This window comes from Hibiscus syriacus, unplaced genomic scaffold, assembly GCF_006381635.1.
Source record: "Hibiscus syriacus cultivar Baekdansim isolate YM2019G1 unplaced genomic scaffold, ASM638163v2 tig00004013_pilon, whole genome shotgun sequence".
In the NCBI taxonomy this organism is placed as follows: Eukaryota; Viridiplantae; Streptophyta; class Magnoliopsida; order Malvales; family Malvaceae; genus Hibiscus; species Hibiscus syriacus.
In genome coordinates this window covers 967,673-989,153 of record NW_024061992.1, presented here as the reverse complement: position 1 = coordinate 989,153, position 21,481 = coordinate 967,673, and the positions used below count along the sequence as shown (strand labels likewise).

The window sequence follows — 21,481 nt, the reverse complement described above, 5'->3', positions numbered from 1 at the left end:
TAATTATACCCTAAATCTTTTACTACTTAATTGTGGTTTAGGGTCTGAAAAATTCATACAGTTTTGTGTTGTCATCAGCTTCTACTCTTGCATTTTTACGAGATTGGAGTTAAATAACAGCACTAAATTGTTCTTTTGTTAATTTTGCGGGTCTTTCATGGATTTCTTACATTTTTCTAGGATTGATATAAAGTGTGGATAGATTGTTATTCCCCTGCTTCATTCTCCATACAATAATATGGTTTCCATCTTTTCACAATTCATCCGACTCTGTAGACAGATTTTTATTCTTTATCTTCTTAATTCCTAACCATGAAGAGTATGACAGTTTGTTTTGGAAGAAGACTAATGGTTAGCCCTGGAACATTACGAGGAAAGATTTAGAAGTGATGATAAATCGATTCATTTTATTGTTACGATTACAATTTTGGAATTCTAAGCCATCTGAATAAAGATAAATCGAGAGCAAAGAATGTTCTTTGAACAATGATGTCTACATAGCCTCGGAACTTTGGATGTAAAATTTGGGTTTAGTTCCTACAATTAAATGTTATTGTTGCTTCATAGCTGTTAACGTTTTTGCCCTTCTTACTCCAGGTTTGAATCTTGGTTCCAGAAAGAAGCAAGCCTCTCCTCATGCGCTATCTGTATTTGTCTAGTGAATAAGTTTCTGCACGATGGTGAGTGTGTCATCTCGGCATGGAACCTCGTTCTGATTTTTCTTGAGGTTAAGGAGTGTTGGACAAAATACCAGACGACCAGTTTCCGCTCCCGGATGTGGATTAGACCACCCAATTCTATTGTCAAAACCAATGTTGATGGAGTGTGCAGCGCTTCTTGCAATGTTGTGGCTATCGAGTTATTGCAAGAGACAATAACGGAATGGTAGTTGGTGGGATGTGTAGGTAGGTTCTCTACCGTTCACCGCTGAATCCACTGAAGCTGAGGCATTCATGCAAGGATATAGTCTGCAGTTGAGAACGGATGGAACAATGCGATCATAGGAGATACAATCTCAATTGTTAACAGGCTTGCTAATTCCATACGAAGATGTCTCCACAATTGGATTGTTACTTAACGAAACTTGTGAGATCTTTGCTTCCAATTTGGAGTTAAAAGTTCTCTTTGTCAATCGTGTGGCTCGCTCTCTTGCCTAATGAGTTTTGTTGAATCAATTCGTTTTGGTTTTATTATGATAGTTGGAATGTATTCGAAATGATGTAATTCATGACGCAATTGGAACCTAGTGAATCATTTTTACTCAAATATATATATATATATGGGTGGATGGTGCAATTCTTGCTAAAGTGGTGTTCCACAAAATCAGCATGCCTGGTGGTGTTCATAGAAAGTGCTTTTAATAAATTTTTTACTTGAATGAGCTTTCTGCCTGTATTATCTTAGAATGCTGGTAATGTCAATTTAAGTACGTTTCTTTGTGCCTTAGTATGTAATTCTATCGAGGGGTTAGTTTATTCTGGGAACTACTTTGTTATAATTGAGAATCAAGAAGAATACAGTGAAGAAAAATAGTTGTGGAGGCATTGATTGAATGACTTATTTTCTCTTATCCCACATCCTAGTATTCATTTCAACTTAACCAATTCAGAATGGGATTGAACAATTATCATTTCAACTTAACCAATTCAGAATGGGATTGAACAATTAGGGTTTGTTTGTTTTTTTATAATTGATTTTTCAGATATTGTTCTTCATTTTTAGTGTGTTGGCAAAAAAAGATGATCAATGTAATTTATTTTCTTGATCAATTGAATTTTCTTTGTATCTTTTTAGAAAATAACTTACGGTTGGATCTTTCACTACAAAGCATAAACACTCAATATTATTATTTTATATACTTTATAATATATTATTTTAATATCATTTTAAAAAAATATTAATTATTAAATTATATTTATTGATAGTTTAATAATATAATATAATATTTTTATTGTTATAATTATATATATATAATAAATCATTAATAAAATTAATAATAATTAATTTTATAAAATAAATTATTGAATATTTCAAATATATCTTTAAAATATACTATTTTAATATTTTAATAATATTATTAATTTAATAAGTAATTGATATTAATAATAATATATTTTTAATAAATAATTAATATAATTTATAATAATTTTATTTTAATGAAATATGATAATTTTAATATTTTTATTTATAAAATTATACCTATAATATTTTAATAATATTGAATAAATTCTTTTAATATTTTAAAAAGAATAATATTATTTTGTTAATAAATAATATTATTATTATATTTGATGTTTATAATAAATAATTTTTTTTAAAAAGTTACTAACTAGTGAAAAATGAATAATTCAACATCATCTAAACATTGTAAAATGATTTTCAAAACATATTCCCATGAAATGTAATTTAGTTTATGGAATTATTTTTAAAAATATTTTCATGAAATGTAATTTACTTTACAAAATTTATTTTTCGAAATATAATTTTCATGAAACAAACATAATCTTATTAACGGACGATAAAAAATAACAACATTTTAATAACCTACTTGGCTAACACATTGTCAATATGAATTGTCTATGTGATCATATATGGATGTGACTCCTCATTTTGTAACTGAGTTGCATCAGTTTGGTGACATTGTCTTTTATTTCTTTCTAATATCCATATTGTGGTTTTAAACACCCTGAAATTGTCATACGAATGTGTTGTGACTTACCTTGTTTTTGTTAACGAAATTATTTTATATGTAGAACAAATTATTTTATATGTAGAACAAATGTAAAATTTTATGTTAAGAGAATTTTTTTAAAATTTAGTAAAAAATAAACTTGTAATATTTTAGAGATGTAAATAAATTTTTAACATAAATATAAAAAATCTAAAATACATGATAATTTAAAATTTTCAAAGGACAATTTGTAAGATGCAAAAAACTTCTAGTATAATCTGACAATGATTATCTAGTATAATCATTTATAGCATGGGTAGATGTATATGCTGCAGATGTATGTGGCTCTTATTAAGAGTAAATGCATATTTATTATTTTAGGAATTTTGTTAAATTTAATATATTTATGGAAAAAAAAATATGGGATCTTTAACTTCTCTTTCGATAGTTGGACTATTGTTTGGGGTTTTATGGATTTTCTGGGTGCGATTTGCTTGGATTTTGGGGCTCAAGGTGGATTTATGCAGGTGGTTGCTAGGTGTGGTGATGACAGGTGTTGATTGGAAGAAATGTTCTCAGGGGTGGAGGAGCAAACCCTATATTTTTCCTCTTGAGGTCCATGATAAGGAACTATATGTTAATCCACCGAGGGCGGTCTTTGATGATGAGGTTTTTGAGTGAAGATACTCATTGGTGGGATAATTTATTGGATCAACATCTAACTTTGGTTTGATGCAGAGCTTGTGGATTTAATGTGGGGAAAGAAATCGATGGTTAAGGTAAGTCTTACATGGTCGAATCTTTATATTTTAACATTTCTAATGGAACCTCTAGGGATTGGGTGTTGGAGAATGAACCGTGGCATATCCAACATAAACCATTAATCTTGAGGAAGTGGGAGCCGAATTTGGAAATATTGGATTTTGATTTGACCAAATGCTTGTTTGAGTTCATATTTTCAATGTTCTATTGAAGTTGTACTCTAAAAAGGGTTAGCTACATAGTAGTGCATTGGGAATCCTTTGTACATGGATTCCATTACTGAGTCTAAGCAACGATTGGAATGTGCCAAGGTTTTCTTAGAAGTAGGTAATGTGGTTAGAATGCCTCGAGCTATTGTTGTCAAGATAAGGGATGGACGTCGATGATAGTTAGGGTTCAGGTATTATGGTTCCCTCCTTGTTGCTCTAAGTGTAAGATTTTTGGACATGCTGATAAGAACTATGTTGAGAGGGGTGAGAAGTTAGGGAAAAAGAATGGAGGGTTAAGCAAGCTTTGGTTGATGTTGGCTTGGCAGAAGAGGGTCTATAAGTGATGCTCAAGTAGTGCAAGTGGAGCAGCCAATACAGGTGTTGGGGTGTAGATGTTACAGAAGGGAGGTAATTCTGATGTGCATGAATGTCAAAGGGGAAGGATAATGTTGGAAATGTAGTGATAGAGAAGGAGGGGACTACTCGGGAACAAGTTGTGGCTGACAAAGGAAATATTATAGTGGTTGTGTCTTGTTATGAGGAATTTCCTTCTCTTAAGGATCATAAGAAGAAGATTAAAGGGAATAAGGGAGACAAAAGAAATATTGTCCTTGCAGGATCTTCTAACTGATTTGTGGTCTTAGCATACATTATAAAAGATTGTGAAAGTAGTGGGAGGAAGCCAAGGTTAGCCTTTCAAGGGGTGGAAGCAATCCTTTAGGAATCGAAAACTAAGAAGAGCACTTAGTTGGATAAAGTTAAAAAGGTTAGTTTAGAGGCTGCTAGTTTAGGGGTGGTGTTTTAATCCCTAGAATGTGAGAGGGTTTAATCAACCTAAGAAGTAGTGTGAGGTGTTTACTAGAGTGAACAAATTGTAGGTGGAAGTATTTTGTATGCTGGAAATAAGGGTTATGTTAAATAAGGTTGTTGATGTTGTGGCTAAGTATGCTAATGAATGAGAGCATTGTTGGAATTATGACTCTATTAGAAATGGTAGGATATGGATTTTCTTGGAGGAATGGGTTGGAGTTTTCTGTTATTCATTCTGTTAACCAGTCTGTGACTTTGACCGGTAAGCTAGGGGAAAGGATATTGTTATCACAACAGTCTATGATGCAATTTTGGTACTGTTAAGAAGGAATTATGGTAACAGTTGCATGAGATTGAGGTGCTTTTTGGGATACCCTTTGGGTTTTAGGGGGATTTTAATGTTACCATGTGTATGGAGGAAAGTTATACTTTTGGGGGTTAGAGTGTTATGTGACAGCTGACATAGAGGATTTATAGGGTTATATAAAAGGGTTGAGTTTGGTTGATCACCCTTATTTTGGGCCTTTGTATATTGGTCTAATAAACAGGAGGCTAACTTCCTTGCTAGGAAGCTTGATAAGGTCTTAGTAAATGCTAATTGGTGTGAGGTTCATCCATTCTCATGTGGAATTTATGGCCCCTGGAGTGTCTGATCATTGCTTAGTTGTGGTCAAGTATGCTAAGATGATCTTGCTGGGAATGCAAAGCCTTTTAAATACTTTAATTTTTGGGCTTTACATCCTAGATTTAGTGAGGTAGTTAAGGATTCTTGGTGTGAGGAGGTACAGGGGGAATCCTACACAAAAGTTGTTCTATAGATTGAAGAGGCTTAAGCCTAGGCTTAGGGAGCTAAATAGTGAGAGGTTTTCTGGTATTTATAGAAGGGTTGCTGGAAAAAATGAGAAATTGGAAATGCAACAAGTGTTGAGCCTGACAAGTTTGGGGGTAGATAGTTTAGAGATTGAAAAGGAGCTGTTAGGGGAATTGAAGGAGTTGGAACAAACTGAGAAGCTTTTTTATAGGCATAAAGCTAAGGTGGATTGGATTTAGGATGGAGATCAACACACTAGGTTTTTTCACTCTCAAGTAGCTGTTAAGAGGAAAAAACACAAACAGGGTTTTGCAAGATTAAAATAGGGCTAAGCTTGAAACTTTTGATGCAATATCTAATGAGTTCATTAAGTTTTTTCACAAAGATGATTGGGACTAAGGATGAGAGTGTTCAGGGTTGTTTTGTTGCTACTTTAAAAGGGTTGCTTGACTTTGAGATACATAGTGAGGAGTGTGTTACTCTGGTTAAGGAGATATCTGGAGAGGAGATAAAGGTTGTTATATTTAGTCAAGGGCAGTATAAGGCTCCTAGACTTAATGGATACACTTAAGGTTTTTTTAAGTGAGCATGGGAGATTGTGGAGGTGGACTCTACTTCAGCAGTTCAACATTTTTTCACTACCTCTAAGCTGCTCCCTGCTTTCAATGTAACATCAATCATTATGGTGCCTAAGCTACCCAATGCCTGTAAGGCCATGTAATATCCCAAAAACGGGCTTGTGACCAAAATGTAATATTTTGAAATTTTATGGTCAATTTTGATAAATTGAAAAGTTCAGGGATTTAATTTAAAATAAATTATGTAGGATTGATTAATAAAGATGGAAGGATAGAAGGATATAATGGTCATTTGACAATGGAAATGAATTTAAAATTTATTTTGGGTATAATATAAACACGTGGAGGATGTGAGAAAAGGAAAAAAAATATGAGAACTTATTTTCTTCTTCTTCTTCCACCGTGAATGTTTCGCTAAGGTAAGAATGCTTCCAGTTGGTTATTTCTTGAAATTTATGAGTGGTTTTGATTCTTGGAGTATTAGGAAAACTTAACGAATCTTAAAGAAAAGTAAAAACTAAAAGATGAATAAGTTAGATGAATAAGTTATGAGTGATTAAGTAAAAATGGTTTTGAGTGAATTGATGAGAAAGAGTTAGTAATGGATTTTGAAGTCATATTGACTTGTCATAAGTTGGAAGAAGAATCTAAAGTGTTAGATAGGGATTTGAGGCATGTTGATTAATTGGTATGATTTTTGGTTCTAAGTGTTCTAGTGAGATATTGGATGTTTAGATGTGTTAAAGTGATATAAGTTGATTCGAATAAGTGTAGTTGAATTTAAAGGCTTAAAAGGAGAGTAAAGTGAGAAATTTATCTAAGTTTTGGAAAAATTTCGGGTTAAAATGAGTAAGTTCTGGGAAAGGGGTATTGGTAATGGATAGACAGTACCGATACATCAAGGAAAAAAAATAGGGATATCTGGGTTTGGGTATTGATACTGGAAGAACAATATCGATACCATATGGTGAAATTGTACGAATTAGTAGTATAGTATCGATACCAAAGGAGTATAATCATTACCAAGGGTATCGATACTAATGGACAAGTATCAATACCATTTTTAGACATAAAATTCTAGAATCTAGAATGAGTATCGATATTGAAGTATAGTATCGATACAATAGCGAGGAAGTATCAGTATTGTGCTTAGGGTACCGATACTATTCAGACTGGAAATTTGAATTTAGTGCTTCGTTTAGCTTAAGTAAATGATGATTGATTAATAGTAATTTGAACTAATATTCATTTAGATCGTATATTTGTGTAGATATCGAGCAAAAGCTAATTCCGAGGGAATCGAAGATAAAAGTTTGAGCAAGAGAGATAAAGAGTTATAAGTGTTGCTTTGACTAAGTGAGGCTAAGGTGAGTACATACTACTATGTATATGGTGTTTTATGGAAAATTAGACTTGCGATGAGTCTATTTCCAATGTTTGATTGCATGATTCCATGAATACAAGCATATTGTTAATATGGTTTCTGTATACATGAATATAAGCATATGTCTATATGTTATATGCACTGTTATACATGAGCTATGTGTTACATATCATCCTATGTGTTACATAATCTTTGTGGATATATGATAATATATATAAGCTATATGAAAATGATCTATTTGAATACATGTCTATGTGATATAAGCTACGTGACAATGTCTATGTGATACAAACCATGTGAAATGTGTAAATGGTAAAGCCCAAAAGTATGTGATATGAGAGTAAAAGGTATATTGGCATACCAAGAGTCGAGGGTTCTATGCAGTCCTTTGGGATAATTCTATGTGGTCCTTCAGGATATTTCTATGTGGCATTTCAGTGCATATTTTACACGGCACTTCGGTGCAATTTATACGAGCTGTGGTGACATCATTAGTGCACAACCTCAATGCACTCACATACCTTAAGTTCTCAATGATGTACCATGGACTATTAAAAGAAAGTATACAAATGAACAGTGAATGATAATGATAATGATAATGATGTTGTTGTTGTTGATGATGATATATGTATATACATGCATATATGCTTTTTCTATATGATATGTTATATGTTTCTGTATTATATGATTGTATGAAATGGTCAGATCATGTTAAGTGTTTAAGGTTTTATTATGAACTTTATATGGCTCACTAAGTTAATGACTTAGCGTGTGAGTGATCCACACGTAGGTTCAAAGAAGCAAGAGGATATAAGCTAAGAGTTAGGACAACATAATTCTTCCGAAGATCATATCAGAAAAGATTTAACAGTATGTATTTTGTTGTATTAAATTAGTTTGGCAAGTAATTAAATGTTAAATCGTACATGCTCTAATCACTTTTGTAAACAAACTTTATTGTGTTTATGTAAAATATTTAGTCTTTTATTTTCATATGGAGTTTGAATTTTCTTTATACACTTTTATCAAGGGATTCCACCAGTTTAAACAAATAAAAAGTTTAACTTTTCAATTATCCTTTAAAAGAAGATGTTTTGAAAAGTCAATGTGACATCTCAGATTCATATCTAGGTCGGATATGGGTTGGGGGTGTTACATTTAATGGAATCAGAGTTAAGGTTTAGTCGATTATAGGCATAAACCAAAGTCAAAAGTGTTTTAAAAAGTATATATGCCAACAAAAAAGTGAAAATTTCTGATCTGATACTGTAATGAATATGTTATCTTAGCTAATAGAGTTAATGTTATTATCTGATTAGATCTGATCATGAGAGCTCCCGAAGTGAAGTGGGAGATGAAAGACAACAAGGTAGTACTAATTCACCTGCCCTGGCCAGGCAAGGTGAAGAGCATACACCTCAAGGAGTACCTGTACAAGATCAGGGGATGTTACAGGGATTACATGCCAATTTATTGTTGTTCTGTAATCTACAAGACCCTAACTAAGATCTTGGTGGCAAGGCTTGTTAATTTTCCCCTTGTAATGGTGGCTCCTAATCAGTCTATCATTGTAAAAGGTAGGAGTATTGTTGAGAATACTTAATTTTCCTATGAATTGGTGAGAGGATACATGAGGTGTTAATTCTCCACTAGATGTGCAATGAAGATATACCTACAGAAGACCTTTGATTCCCTTTTTTGGGAGTTTATTTTTGGATGTTTTGGTTGTTTTTTGTTTGCCTGATATCTTTAGAGGATGGATTAAAGCATATGTAACTGATTCAAGGTTTTCTATATCTTTAAATGGAAGCATGGTAGAGTAATTTAAGGGACAAAGGGGTGTTAGGCAAGGGGGCCCCTTGTCCCCTTATCTCTTTATGTTGGCCATGGAGGTGTTGTCTCAGATGTTGAATGTAAGGGTTGAGAGGGGAGTGTTTCAGTATTATCTTAAGAGCAAACATATTAGGCTTACACATATGTGTTTTGCAGATGATCTCCTCATTTTTTGTAAAGGTACAATTGATTTTTTTCATTGGAGTTAAGTGTGTGTTAATAAATATTATGAATTTTATGGGCTAAGTTTAAATGTGGCCAAATCTGAACTATTGCATTTGGAATATCAACTGATCAGTTGAGCCTTATACATGAGATGACTGGGTTTAAAGTTGGAGTCTTGCCTATTAGGTATCTTTAGGTGCCTCTTACCTCAAGAAAACTGACTGAGAGTGATTGCAGCTGCTTAGTGGAGAATGTTACAACCGAACTAGGTAACTAGGCTAATTGTTGGCTAAACTATGTTGTCAGGGTTCAATTAATTGAGGCAGTGTTATTCAATGTGGCTACTTTTTGGTGTAGGCAGTTATTTCTGCCTTCTGTTGTGGTAAAGAGAGTTGAGCAATTGTGCTCCTTTTTTTTAGAAGGGGAGAGACATTCGTGCTAAGGGTGCTATAGTGAGTTGGGATATCATGTGTGTTCTCAAGTCGAAGGGTGGGCTAAAGATAAATGGATTGCATTGTTGGAATAAAACTTGCATGATGTCCTTAGTCAAAGGTTTCATGGTAGGTAGGGGTTCACTTTAGATTGCCTAGGTGCATGTCTACGCACTTAAAGGGATTAGTTTTTGGCATGCAGATTGCAATCCTTATTTCAATTGCGGGCTAAGGAAGCTTATGCGTTTAAGAATAGTTGTTCAACCTTTAGTGGTGCCTAGAAACTGGGAGATGCTTAAGCCTAGATAGGTTTCTGAAGAGGTGAGAGAGAGAAAGAGCAAAGTTGATTGACATAGGCTCATTTGTTATTCTGTGAATGTTTTTAAGCATTCTATTATTGCATGGGTGACAATTCTTGATAGATTACCTCGTGCTAATAAGTTAATTAAGATGGGAATTGTTGTGAGTGGACTTTGTAGGAATTTTGGAGTGATGTAGGAGGCAAGAGTTCATTATTCTTTGAGTGTGAGTTTGTTAGGGGAGTCTGGGAGGTTGTTATTAGACTTTATAGGGTTCATCGACAAGTTGGAAGCTGAGATGAGGAATTTGGAAGGGCTGTGTCGGTATTAAAAGGAAAGTCGTTGGTTGTTTATATCCTCAAAGTGACTTGGTGTGCTTACATCTATCATGTTTGGGAAGAACGAAACTGCAACAGTTTAGGGGGGTTTGTATGATGTTGATGATATAGTTAGTTGTATTAAGGAGGTGGTTAGAATTAAAATGTATAGGAAAAGAGTTAGAAGGGATGTTGTGAATTTGTTGTTGTATGAAGCTTGGGGATTCAAGTTTTATTGCTTGTACTTTGTAATGTGTTTTTTTGTAGCAGCTTGATGGACTATTTCTTTGAGTAATAAAAGGAATTTAAAAAATAAAAATAAAAAATATGAAAATTTTGAATACTTAAGAAGTAGTTTATTAAAAATTTATAAAGTACATAAATGATCTCCTAATTATAGGGTGTGATATATTGTAAAATGTTGGTTATTAAAAGTTATAAAATGATTTTTTGATTATAATATGTTGCTTTATTGAGTCATTTGATTATTAAAAGTTATAAAATGATCATTCAAATTTTCATATATTTCCTTTCTATTAAAAATTGACGATAGTCTGAATTGAACATTAACATGTTAACTGTGATATGATAAAATTTGATCCTAAATTTCAAACGATTATCATATCACAGTCAAATGTTAATGTCTGAGTGATTATTGTATAACATTTAATAGTTAAAGGAGTCAAGAAAGTAACAACCAGATAACTATTTTATAACTTTTAATAATCCATGGACATAATAAAAGAATATACCATTTTTTTTAATTTTTAGATCGAATGTAAACAATGTAAAACTATCATCATATATCCCGAAGTAATGATTCAGTAATACAGAGAATGTATACAATGTATGACTATCATGTATATGGTTATGAAAACAGAAAACTTGACGATGACTTAAGCTTGGAGTTTTGCAGGGATTAAAACGGATGAAGAAAGAAGTTCGATCCAGTTATTTTGCCCCAATTTCCACCCGATGAAGAAGAAAGGAAGAATGTTCCCTCAGGAGTTGACTAGTATCAACCCAACATGAAAGTGAAATTACAAGGATGATTGGTTCTTCAACCATTGAAAGGGAGTGCCAACTCTTTTCACCTATGTTTCACCTTCATTTTCTGATTACTAAATGCTTCATCACTGGGATCATATGTTATCTTCACAGATACGAAGACGGATGGGGAAGAAAATCAACATTTGAAAAATAGAAATGCTTCGTACAACTTTAGACTAAACCAAAGAACAACAAATAGATTCCTACTGAAAAGAAAGTGACAGTCGATGGAGGTTTGTTTCTTCATTCTTGTAGGGGGGTCATGGGCTGCTGTTTGATTTGGGCTTACGACTATTTGCTATCCTTCAATTCACTCTATGCTAGATTTCAAGGGTTATTATTTTGGATGAAAATTGAAGGAAATCCAAAGAAAGAAAAACAGCGGGTGAAGAAGGGGCATCATTTTATGCTGCAGAGGCCAACCATGTGACCATCAATGCAACGCATGACATCAACCTTTGCATGGATTTCATATTTCATGGGACCATCTATCACCTCCTAATGCCATTAGATTTCAGACTCTACCATAATGTTACTATCGGTAGGATTGTAAATAAAAGGAGTCGAGTTCGAGTATTGTTGAATTCGATTTAATTTTACTCGAAAATTTACAAACTTAAAATTCTTAAGTTCAATTTGAAATAAAAAAAATTAAAGTTTGACTCGACTCGAAAGCTCACGAGCTTAAAAGTTTTAAATTCGACTCGAAATCAAATATTGAAGTTCGACTCAAGATTAAAAAACTTAAAATATTCTCATACTTTTAAAGCTCAAACTTAAGCTCGAACATGAAACCTTAAGTAAAAGCCTTATATTGTATATATATTTTTAAAAATTTTATAAATATTAATATTATTAATAATTTAATTTTAAAAATCTAAAAATTTATTTTATTATTTCTTTTAGTTACTCGCGAGCTTTTTGAATTGCATATTGAAGATACTAATTTTTCATCCATTTGTTATTATTATTATTATTATTATTATTATTTTATTTATTACTATTATTATTTTATTATTATTATTATTATTAAAAAATACTATTACAAACAAGCCCAATCAAAACTGGACCGGTCCAGTTACAAGAAACCCAGCCAGCCCAATGGAAACTCTAAATTGATTAGGGTTTGTATCATCTCAACCCTAGCTCTAGCAGCCCCAACCGCTGCCACGCCAATGCCCTTGTCGAAGCCTCCAGAAGGCCAGCTGCCTCTCCACATGTCGAGCTCTATGGTGAGTCACCACCATAGCTATGGTGAGTCACCACCATAGCTATGGTGACTCACCTAGGGTTACCATTTAGGACCGGTCCGAAGAAGACACCGACGGGCCTATAAAGGCCATTGACCGAACTTGCAACAAAGGGTAGCGAGGAAGAATCCGAGGTACAATAACACAAACCAAAAAAAAAACCCAGCAAATATAACCACACAACAGCAACATAGACCAAAAATCGAGAGAAAACAGAGTGAGAACAAGGGACTTACCAACAAAGAGAGCTCAATCGTCGGCGGAGACGTTGTTTCAACCGAGGAAAAAGCTTTGGTTTTCCTAGATCTACAGAACTTTAAGGGGATTTAGGGAAAATAGAGGTTGTATTCGGCCTTAGGAGGTCAAAACCTATATTCTAGTGTAATTTGGGAGTTTCAGCCACCGTAAGGGTGGCCGGTGGTGGTGGTCGGTGTCGTATCTGACTGTCGGTCGGTGGTCTCTCTCTCGTTTTTAGAGAGAGGAGAGAGTTTTTTTAACTCTCTCAGCTAGAGAGAGAAGAGGACAGAACAAATGAGAAAATGGCCCTTAGGGCCGGCTATAATAGGGTTTAAATACCCTCACCAAAACGACATAGTTTTGGTGAGGGCCTTTGTGTAGTTTCACGCACGGTTAAACTATTCCCGCAGCCACTGTAACTTTAAAAACTTGCAATTTGATCCTTATAGCATGTTTTTATTTATTATAATTTGATATTCTAATTTTAATTTATAATAATTTAGTCCTTTATAGTAAATATATATATTTTAGGCAAATAACCGAATTAGCCATTATAATTTTAATAATTATGATTTTAATCATGAACATCATGTTTTAATTTGTTTTAATTTGATGTTTGAATTTTATATATTTTTAATTTAGTCCCTAAATTAAATAAATGTAAAATAGCATGTTTAATGCCTATAATTTTAAACAATTAATTACGAATTAGGTATTTAATTTTAATATGTTATAATTTAGTCACTAATTTTAATATTTTCATTATTTTAATTACAAGTTTTTTTAGTATATAGTTTTAATTTTATTCATTGTTTAGCCATATTATAATTTTATATGTTTATTTTAATATATTTTATTATTATTATTATTATTTAATCATGTAAATATATATAATAATAATATTTATCTATTAATTTTATTTCTATTAAAATCCTATTTATAAATTTAATAAATTACTTTTAATCATTTTAATCATATTTTAATATATATTTATCAATATTAAGAAAAGGCAGTCTTAAAGCAACTAGATATATATTTTCTGATATTTTTAAATACAAATAAATATTTAATTTTATAAATTATATAAATCTATTTTTATATTATTTTTAGATAAATGTTTTATTAATATTTATTTATTTTTTAATATTAAGAAAAGAACTGTCTTAAAGCACCTAGAAGCCCTTTTGATATTTCTAAATAAATAAATATTATATTATATATATATATATATATATAAATTAATAGATTTTCTTAAAATTATAGTAATAAATTTGAAATACCAGGATTATAAATTAAATATATTTTTGAATTTTTAAATTTTCAATAATAGAGACAATTTATAATTAATAAGTACCAATTTTGGGCGTTATAGGGGTGCTAATCATTCCCTAAAAGTAATCGACCCAAATCCTTTTTTTTACTAAAATCTCTGATTATACGCAGATCAGTTTATCTTTTAAATTATGTTTTCTTAAAAACTATTTTAAAATATTGTTTTTAGGTATTCGACCTACCTAACCCAAAAAAGTTGATGGCGACTCCCAAAACATTTTTTAAATCAAAATTATTTATTTCTTTATATTAGTTTTCCCGCCAAGTAAAAATTCGTGCCCGGACAAAAATCGGTTACGACATCTTGGCGACTCCACTGGGGACTTTCGGTCAAGCTTTAAAAACCAATTATAAGTTGTCTCTATAAATTATAAATTAAAAATTCATATATTTAAGTTATAATTCTTTTTAAAAAATTTATATACTTATTATTTTCATATATTTATATATATCATTTTTTATTAATGTTTTTAGTTTTAGTTTTCAGTTATTAAATTTCATTTTTATTTTGTCAAAGGTTTGAATGTTTCTCCTCACACACAACACTTGCATTGTATAACATAAGCTTTATAATCAAGCTTGTCCCTTTTAAGTGGGAGTGAAAGCGACATCTTCGTGAGAATTTATTCTCCGTGTTAGACCTATCAAGTAGCTTTGGGGTTCATATGCTCTATGTCTTCGTGAGAATTTATTCTCCGTGTCAGGTATAGAGAAGTGTATCCCCTCGAATTGAACTCGATCCACTTTAGTCTGAGATGGACTAGGATTGAGGGTTAGCAGCCCAAGGGGCACTAACAAGGACAATTCTGGTACCTTTACTCATAGAACTTAAACTCTGCATATAGTAAACTCTAGAAACTCTTCCAATCTGAAGCCATGCCGAAATTTGTCCAAAATATGTGTACACAAAGGAGAAATAAATTCTAACTTTTTCCTTTTAATTAATTTATTTATTTTTCTGTTAAATAATTGCATATGAATTTAGATTATTTAAATTATGCTATGTAAAAAGCATGTTAAATAGAAATATCTGGGTAGACATTAAATTAAATTTTTTTCTTCCTTATTATGTGACCTAATTCATTTCTTTTTATGTTTTCTTTTATTTTTACTTTTTGCATAGCATCATACATGATTAAAGTATTGATCTTCGAGTTAATCGTCTTATTGGAAAACCTTCATATATGGATAAAAAGTGTTCAAATCAAATAGTTCCAAACTCAGAAGTAAGACAGTGGGCTGAGGACTTACTGAGACAAGGGGGAGACAGTCTGCGGGATTTGTGAGGCATTTGGGAGAGTTGGGATTCAAACAAAAAGCTGTAGTTCTATCAGTGTTACAGGGACATCCCATATTTGCTCTATGTCGAAGTTGGTGATAACTTGCTTCGAGCCCTAATTCAATTCTGGAATCCTGGTTATAATTGCTTCACTTTCAACAAGGAGGATTTGGTTCCTACTATTGAAGAGTACACAACTTTTCTACATATAGAAGGGCTTTGGAAAATTGAATTTATTCAAGGTCAGTTAAAATCCAACCTTTCCGAGTTAAATTAGCAAAGATTGCAGGAGTACGAGAAGAATGGGTAGTAGACCGCACGAAACAAAAGGGCGAGGGCGAAGGCATTGCTTGGACCAATATCAAAGAAATTATTCAGAGTCATCCAGATGATAAAGTACGATTTGATCTTTTTACTCTGGGTATATATGGTATGGTCATCTTCCCGAAAGTATTGGGATACATTGAGGCTTCAGTAGTGGATTTGTTTGAGAAGCTACCAAAAAGGGTCTATCCTGCTTCTGCAATTCTAGTGGAGACTTTTCGATCGTTAAGCACTTACAAAGGCTAGGAGGTGGGCGATTTTAGGATGTGCACCATTGTTATATATATGGATCCATAGCCATTTTTGGAGGACAGAAAAGGTTTCATACCATCGATTTAGTACGGAGTACTCACCGTTGAAAGAGTTTCTAGAGCACGAATGGTCGAAAGAAGTCATGAAAGATACGTGGATCAATGCCCTTCGGAATCTACAAAGTGACGATATCGTTTGGCGTGCCCCATGGCAAATTCAAAGGGAATTCTTTTACAAATGTGGTGATTACAACTGGGTGATGCTGTTCGGTTTATGGGGAGGAATTGGATATGCACCACTTCTGGTTATAAGGTAGTACGAGGGTCGTCAATTTGTTCTTGTTACTATGGATTATATTCATCTGAGTTCACTTTTCATAGAAAAAATTACAAAAGAAACATCATGGATGTCGTTACAGCTTGGAAAATAACTTTCTGTATTTGAACCAAAGCAGCGAAGGTAATGTTAACTCCTGATTATAAGGAATGGAGGTCTGTTAGGAAAAATGAAAAAATTCCTCTATCAAATCAAAATGATGATATCTCTATGGAAGATCACATTCGGTCAGTTCCATCAGAGATTGAAATCCTAAAAGCTGAGTTTGAAGCAGAAAGAGAAGGTTGGTCAAAAGAATTAGAGCAAATGAGTGAATAAAGCTATGCTGGGCATCGACGTTGACTTTCATTCAGCATAATGTGCAATGCTGAGGGAAAGAAAAGAAAAAATTGATGGTGATTCAGAGCATTAAAGAAGAATTACCATGAACTACACAAATCCCGAAGAGCATCAGGATCAAGCAAAGCAACAACACAGATGACCAAAGAGTTGAATAACGAGAAATGCCGAGTTGAATATTTGAAAGGAAAGAATAGTCATTTACTCAAAAGCCTTGAGAAAGAAAGCAGAAAATAGAGGATCTTGAGGTTGACAAAAGGGAGACAATTATGAAACACAAAGCTGAAAGTCACGAGATTATGAATAAAATGCAGAAAGAAAGGGATCGAGCCAAAGAATTAGAAGATATGAAGAATGACATGCTTTAGAGATTTGAGGATGAGAAAAACACCATGTTTAAGGGATTTGAATCTGAAATGAACAATATGATTGTCGAACTTGAAGTCAGGGGCCAAAGGATTAAAGAGTTCGATGTTGAAAAGGAAAAATGGGAGTTGGAGAGGAAGAATTTCAACACCAGACTTGAAGTAGAGCAAGAAGTGGCCAACACTTGGATGCAACGATGTAGAAACAAGAATGTGCAAATCCAGAAAACCAGTCAAAGAACACAAGAAGCACGAACAAAACTTGAAGAGGATTTGGATCAGTCTAGAAATAAAAACTCAGAGTTTAATGCTTACATTTTGCAACTTGAAGAATCCTTATTCTAAGAGAAGGTTCTTCTAGGACCTAATGATCTTAAAGAGAGTTATGAGGAGAACGCTTCACTATGAAGACGAATCCGAGATCTTGAAAAACTCTTCATATTTGCCAAGTCATAATCACTGAGTTAGAGCAGACTCTCGAAGGAACTAATGAACAATGGCAAAAATCTACTGATTTCTTTGAAGAAAGAAGTGAAGAAAGAGGCAGTATGGTATTCGAGGCTATGGTACAAATGAGCGAAGTTGCCAGATATATTGGGAGTTAGCTGCTGAGCAAAGATTATTGAACATCACGTTGATCCAGTTTCTAAATATGGAAAAAAGATGACCTGGTTGACGAAAGAAATCATAGAGCTTAATAGGAAAGCTATGTCGTATCTGTAGTTATGAACTATTATAAAGAAACTTTTGTATGCCGATGGAAGTTGTTCTATGACAGTTAACTTTTTGGGATCAATACCTTTTGCATACATTCATACATTCATTATTCATTTCATTATTTTCTTTATAAATAATCATTTTACATTAAGATAAACATTCATTAAATAAAATTCAAAAAAAATAATATTAAAAGGATTTTCAATCGCAGTTATTCTGGACAAAAGAGAAATTCAACATCACTACGGTACTAGACAAGCTACTACGAAAATGGAGGATAAAATACAACATCTCAGTAACAACATAATAAAGAATAGGCAGAAATGATAATGAAGTTAGAGAAAATTGAAGTTAGCATTGCAAATTCACAAGACAATATGATGCAGAAAATATAAGATATGCTCATGAAGCAAGCTACCATTGGAAAAATTCATGAAAATCTGTACCTTTCGACCAGGAACCCATGTATCCTTTAGGTTTCACGCCGGAACCTATTTATCATTTTGGCATCACACCTGTACAAATCCATGCTCACACATCGGCACTTCAAGAAACTAAACCTAATGAAAGTCAATAAGTGGATCCCGCTTCTTCAAGCAAAAATCCGCTTATATCAGATGTGAAGATAGGGGAATTTAATGTTGAACATCTGATTCCAGATTTGAATGAGCTGAATGAGAAAGAAAAAGCCAATGAAGAATTGACCAGACAGATCAAGAGCTTAGAGGAAAGAATAAAATCCGTGGAAGTAGCTGAATCGTTCTATGGGTTTGATGCCAGCGAATTGAGTTTGGTTCCGGACCTAATCCTCCCCATTAAGTTCAAAGTTCCTGAATTTGAGAGATATGATAGTACTACATGCCCTTCATCCTATATTACCATGTTTTTCCGCAGAATGGCAGGTCATGTGAAAGACGAGAAATTGTTAATTCATTGCTTTTAAGATAGCTTGACAGGACCAGCCTTAAAGTGGTATACTCAATTGACCAAAGCCAACATTAGATCCTGGAAGGATCTGGCAAAAGCATTCCTAGAACAGTACCGCCACGTGACAGATATGGTCCCTGATAGATGGACCCTCCAAAATTTGGAAAAAAAAGAACAATGAAACATTCATACAGTACGCCCAGAGATAGCGTAACACAACGGCCCAAGTTCAGCCCCCTCTATCAAAAAACGAAGCCATAGTGATGTTCGTCCACACTTTAAAGGCTCCTTATTTAAGCCATCTAATGGGGAACACAACCAAAAATTTTGCAGATCTGGTCATTTCTGGAGACCTCATTGAAAATGTCATGAAAAGTGATAAAATTGAATCAAGTAAGGGGTCTAGTTCCAAAAGACCCATGTACCAAAAAAAGAGAATGAAGTTAACAATGCGAACACTTATAACAAGGATACCTCGAAAAGTGTTATGATAACCCAACCAAGGGTTAAGAAGGAGGAAACAAACACTAATCGAATGAAATCCAGAGGATCTCGTATGATAATGAAAGGCTTTCCTTCACACAATTACCAGTACCCTATGTTGAGATCTATGATTCGCTGTTAAAGGCAGATGTCATACGGCCCTATCCGTTGATTCCCATGCAACCACCATTCCCTCCATGGTACAATGTGAAAGCACACTGTGTTTATCATGATGGAATTATGGGTCACTCTGTTGAAAACTGTTTGACATTTAAAAGGGTGGTCCAAAATTTGATTAATACTGGAAAACTGGAATTCAATTTACCAGCTACATCAAATCATCCGCTGCCAAATCATGGAGATAAAAACGTGAACACAATCCAAGAAGAAAATGAAAGGAAAGCCAAAACTGATGTTTCTGAAATTAAATCCCCCTTTAGTTGGATATTTCAACAACTCTCCCTATCTGGTATGATTCAGTAACAATTCAAGCCAAAGCATAATGAAGGCGAGAATTATTGTGAATATCATCAAGAAAAGGGACATGGAATTCAATTATGCCCTGAATTCAGGGATTTGGTGCAAAAATTGATGAATAACAAAGAGATAGAGTTCTTTGAAGAAGAACTAGGAAAAAGAGAAGATGACATTTGCGCATCGGAAGATTCTAAACCTAAGCAGAGAACAAGTGATCCTGTTATCATCACTGTGAAATCATCTACAGTAAATCCTACACCATCAAAGCCGAAAGTGGTCATCACAACTCCTTTACCATTTCCATATAAGGATACCCGCAGGGTACCTTGGAATTATACTACCAATGTTTCAATGGTAGAAGGATATGTTTCTATGGAAAAAAAGAAGAGAAAGTACAGAGTGTGGATTCAACATCTGAAGCAGTAAGTGAAGTCGGATTCTTTACAAGAAGTGGGAGATGTTATTTTCCCGAGACATCGAATGCATCAGAACAGGAAAAGGCAAAAGGAAAAGCTACAGTGATACCTCAAAAGGTATTTGATGATAAATCCCGTCAACAGTCAATGAGCCCGTAACAGAAAAGCAAGGACAATAATTCTTGAAATTTCTGAAACATAGCGAATATAGTGTGGTTGAACAACTACATAAACAACAAGAACGAATTTCAATTCTTGATCTGTTGATGAATTCAGAAGTACACAAAAATGCTTTGATAAATGTTTTTAATCAAACATTTATCCCTAAGATATATCTCTGAACAATCTTGTCAGGATTGTGGGGCACATAGCCGCTGATAATTACATCACGTTCACTGATGATGAAATACCGGAAGGTGAAATGGGATTAGTGAAAGCTTTGAATATTACAACACATTGTCATTGCCATGTATTGCCAGGAGTACTAATTGATAATGGATATGCTCTTAACTTAATGCCTATGGTTACATTGCAAGGATGCTAGTAGATAAATCGCACATGAAGAGTTATCAGAATAGTGCGAGCTTTTGATGGAACTCAAAAAGAGGTGCTTGGAAAAATGGAAATACCACTGCTGATCGGACCAATCGTATACAATATTGACTTTGTGGTAATGGATATCCACCCTACATATAATTGTTTATTAGGAAGGTTGTGGATTCATTTTGCAGGAGCTGTTCCTTCTTCATTGCATCAGAAACTGAAGTTCGTTGTTGACAGTCAACTGATATGTGTATGAGCTGAGGAAGAAATCATTGCCTCTGTAACGAGTGATGCTCCGTATATCGAAACCAATGATGATGCTCTCGAGTGCTCTTTCTGAGCTTTGGAATTTGTCAATGCAACTTTTATTACTGAGGGAAGCAAAATTCCACATTCCATATTGTCTGATTGCACCAAAATGATTGTACGACAGAATTTAGGCATTGAAGCTAAAACTAGGAAAGGTTTGGGAAAGAATCTTCAGGGAAATTCAGTTCCTGTAAATATGAAGATGAAGAAAGATTGTTTTGGGCTTGGATTTAAGCCTAATTTTCAGCAAAGGAACAAGGAGATGAAAAGAAGATGTGAAGATAGAAAGGCAAGGTTGAAAGGAGAAGAAATCCCTCAGTTGAAGACCACGTTCAAATTAGGAGGAATGGTTAATGTAGAACAACAGCTTGTTGATGCCCTTAAAGAAGAAAAGTTGAAAAAAGATCAAAACATAGTTGAAGAAGCTATGGAAGATTAGTTATCAACATGATCACTAATGACAACAAGACTGGTAAATACTTGGCTGGATTCGCCCTTGTCTCCCTGGAGAAACACTCAACAATTGGACTGCTGAAGATCTCCCTGTAGTTTTTAGTATTAACACAGAGTAATAC

General features: G+C 33.6%; 1 non-coding gene across 1 annotated transcript; it reads left to right on the top strand.

Annotated features, from left to right (window-relative positions):
* The first annotated feature begins 23 nt into the window (after positions 1-23).
* Positions 24-130, top strand: LOC120186777. The gene has a single exon (XR_005522228.1). It is a non-coding gene; the product is annotated as a small nucleolar RNA snoR97 (small nucleolar RNA).
* Positions 131-21,481: the final 21,351 nt, after the last annotated feature.